This window comes from Chiloscyllium plagiosum, chromosome 12, assembly GCF_004010195.1.
Source record: "Chiloscyllium plagiosum isolate BGI_BamShark_2017 chromosome 12, ASM401019v2, whole genome shotgun sequence".
Classification (NCBI taxonomy): Eukaryota; Metazoa; Chordata; class Chondrichthyes; order Orectolobiformes; family Hemiscylliidae; genus Chiloscyllium; species Chiloscyllium plagiosum.
Window position 1 is genome coordinate 47,126,253 of NC_057721.1, and position 4,026 is coordinate 47,130,278.

General features: G+C 41.9%; 1 protein-coding gene across 1 annotated transcript in view; it reads left to right on the forward strand.

Annotated features, from left to right (window-relative positions):
- The first annotated feature begins 1,311 nt into the window (after positions 1-1,311).
- Positions 1,312-4,026, forward strand: part of LOC122555210 (importin subunit alpha-5) — a 70,769-nt gene continuing 68,054 nt past the window's right edge. The window contains exon 1 of the mRNA XM_043700970.1: positions 1,312-1,443. The gene's annotated coding sequence lies outside the window, so the exon portion shown is untranslated. The remainder of the gene's footprint in view (positions 1,444-4,026) is intronic.

A 4,026-nucleotide genomic window follows, 5' to 3' on the forward strand; every position in this document is an offset into this window, starting at 1 on the left:
CTTTGTTTGGCAACATTTCTAAATTCTGCCCTGGTTTACCTTTTGAAAATACAACACGTCACATTTATCAAAATTAACCTCCATGTGCCACTTCTCGACTCATTGACCCATCTGATCAAGGTCCCACTGCACTCAGATAGCTTTCGCTCTCCACTACACCACCAATTTTTGAATTATCTGTAAATTTACTAACCACAGCTCCTAGATTCGCTTGTATAAATGTTGACGAGCAGTAGACCCATCACTGATCCTTGTGGCACACCAGTGGTCACCCAGTCCAAAGAACAACCCTCCACCACCACCCGATTGTCTCCCACCTTTAAGCCAATTTTGTATCCAATTCTCCCCTGGGATTCCATGTGTTAAACCAGGCTACCATGTGGAATTTTGTTGCTTTTAGCACAGCCAACCCATTCTCAGACTTATTATCAAATTAAATAGTTTAATTTCAGCACAGCTACTCTCCACTCTCATTACCACTTACTCAGCTTCTCTTCGGTCCTGGCCGACTAACAGTAATCTCCTCGTCTGCTCTCCCCTTTGGTATCACTTTCCCTCGGGCTCCATCTCTACCTTTCCACTCAACACTACCCCAATCCTCGAATCTGATCTTCAGCATAAATATCACGTTTTCTTAGCTGCTGTCAGTTCTGATGAAGAGTCACTAGATTCGAAATGTTAACTCTGCTTTCTCCCCATTGATATTGCCAGACCCGGAGAGTTCCACCAACAGTTTCTGACATTCAGCATCCGCAGTTCTCAATTTTATCTCAGAGTGAAAAAATGTCTGTTTCAGACTTACAAGCTTTCCATTACACAATTTCCAGCCCCATAATTGAAGGGAAATTGTTAAGTTTGAAAATCTGAAAGAAGAACATCAAAAGTCTAGAAATAGAGGTCAAATCATCAGAAAACCACTTGTAAAGGAAGCAAATATAGACCGTCACGACAATTGAAAGCTTCAGCCGGCATCTCCTCTGTCAGATTCCCCACCCGCTTCCCCAAACAGCAGCGAGCCACGCAATACAATATTGCCAACATTTGGTGGTGTTCCCCATCTTATTCAGTGCCGCGTTCATTCATTCATTGTGCTCCTGAGACACTCGAAACAACAGGCATTAACAGCGCCCGAAGACAATAACTGCTCTTCTGTGCGCACTCCACAGTACTGAGCGTGCGCAGTGGAGGAGGATTGGAACCTCGTGACCTTGCAAGGCCAGTGGGGAGCATGCGTAGTACGCGTGCGTTGCTGGGACGGGGTGTCATCAGCACGACAGGGTGGTGTCGCGAGTGTGCACTCTGTTATGAGAGTGCGCATGCGCGACTGGCAAGTGTCGTGAATATGCGCGTGCGCGGCCGAGTGGCTGTCGGCTTCTGAAAGCACCGGGAGGTGGAAGTGAGCGAGCGCGGCTCTGGATAGTAGATATACAGGAGAAATAGTTGGTAAGTCAAAGCTGCTTAAAAACGCCATGGGGCAGATTGGATTGTAAGCACTGGAAGTTGAGCTATATTCAAAGGAAACACTGCTGTGTTACTGAGTGATGTGAGGTGTTAAAATTCCGGCATGGGCCTAAAGTGGGTGGGAGCCACCGGATTGTCATCAATTTAAACTCATTAAATAGTCAGCAAGACTGGTTCTTAATTTAGATATTCGAAAATATTTTGTTCAGGGAGATTTCAATTTTTTTGATCTTGGCATATTTGTTTTACTGATTTTTTTTTCACGTTCATTCCCCGAAATCGGTAAATTCGCCTTAAATGCACTACTTGTGTTTTATTCTGAATTTAATTTAAAGCATTGACTATAACGTTTCCCATTTCTGTATATAATATGGTATCTAAAAAATACAGTTTGTAATACTTCTAAAATTGCATTGAAGTTTACCTATGATTATCATCTTTGGGACTGATATTACAGTCTATTCTATTATGTACAACTCCTGAAGATGTTAGATGAATGATCATCCAGGTATATTTAGTGCTATGTGTTTTTTTTAAGAGTGTTCACACTACATAACTATTCGATTCCATTTACAAGGGGTATAATAGTTTGGAATAGTTTCCAAGTTGTTTAACATCACATTATTTACCTGAAATTAAATCAATGTTGGGTTTCAGATGGTAAACTGGAGGTCAAAAAGATTCCAGTGTATCTGTTGTCTTAGTGATGACAAGTAACTGAATTTGAAGTTGATATAATCAAAGTTTTCTTTATCCAGGGTCAGAATTTGATTCATTGGGTCAAATATTCTATACTGTAGATGCACTGTTTTTGTTCCAATCAGAGTATGTTTTATAAAAAGTTTTTTAGGAGGAAAATTAGGCTACATCTTCCAATAACTAGTATGTTCTAATTTTAATAGTAAAAGTATAAATTACTTGGACTAGTAAGGATGTGCCTTTTCTTGGAAAATTTGTATTACTTAATTTTCATGCTCATTTTTAAGTTAGTTGTCATATTGCTGAAGGTACTCAAGCTACTTAGAGGTGTGACCAGTGCTATATGCCCAAGAAACTATCAATCAAAGCCTGTGAATTTATCAACAGACACAATGGAGTTTTTTGATGAAGAAAAATAGCAATACTGATGGCAATCTTATGTAAAAGAAAGGATGAACAGTTGGTTTAATATGATTAATTCAGTTTTAAATTGAGTTTCATCATTATGACCCCATGGGTCTTTTAAAGAGAATGCAGAAAAATAGAAAATAAGAGCAGGACTAGGATATTCAGCCCTTTGAGTCGAGAGTAGAGTGCTGGAAAAGCACAGCAGGTCAGGCAGCACCCGAGGAGCAAGAGAGTCAATTTTTCAGACAAGAGCCCTTCTTCTCCAGCATCTGCCATCCTTTCCCCCATTCAGCCCTTTGAGCCTGTTCCATCATTCAGTGTGATCATGGCTGATCATCCAACTTGATATGCTTTTTCCCTGTACACTTTGGTCCTTTCAGTCCTGAGGACTACAGTTAACTCCTTATGAAAACATTGTGTTTTAGCCTCAACTGCTCTCTGTAATGGAGAATTCCACAAACTCAACACTGAGTGAAGAGATTTCTCCTCATCTCAGCCTTATATGGCCTACCCTTAACTTTGATAAGATTAGATTCTCTACAGTGTGGAAACAGGCCCTTTGGCCCACCAAGCCCACACTGACCCTCTGAAGAGTAACTCACCCAGACCCATTTCCCTCTGGCTAATGCACCTAACACTATGGGCAATTTAGCATGGCCAATCCACCTGACCACATCTTTGGACTGTGGGAGGAAACCCACAGGGAGAATGTGCAAACTTATCACATGGTCGCCCAAGGCTGGAATCGAAACTGGGTCCCTGGTGCTGAGGCTGCAGTGCTAACCACTGAGCCACTGTGCTGCCCCAACTGTGACCCCTGGTTCTAGACACCCCAGTCATCAGAAACATCCTTCTTGCATTTGTCATGTAGTCCTATTGGAATTTTATAGGTTTTGCAAGATCTCCACTTGTTCTTTTCATTGCTGGTGAATACAGCTCTAAAAGATGGGGTGTTTCTTTGTGTTGGTCCTGCTATCCCAGGGAAACAGACTACTAAAGTAATGTTTCAGTCCCTCCAGGACCAAAAGCTCCTTTCTCTGATAAGGAAACAAAAATTACACATAAGACTCCCATGTGAGGTCTCGCCAGGGCCCTGTACAATTGCAGCACAATGTCTCTGCTCCAATATGTGAATTTTCTTGCTACAAAGACCAGTATACCATTTGCTGCTTATACTGCCTCCTGCACCTGCAAGCTTGCTTTCAGTGACTGGTGTATAAGGACACTCTGGTCTCATAGCATGTCCCAATTCCCAATCCCCAATCTATCACCATTCAGGTAATAATCTGACTTTCTGCTTTTGCTACCAAAGCAGATAACCTTGCATTGACCCACTTTAGATTTAATCTGCTATGCATTTGTCCACTGCTCAACTCGTCCAAATTACATGAAAGCATCCCTGCATCCTTCTCCACAGCTCACTGTCTCTCATTCTGTGTCTCTCCTTTCTTTCCCCCC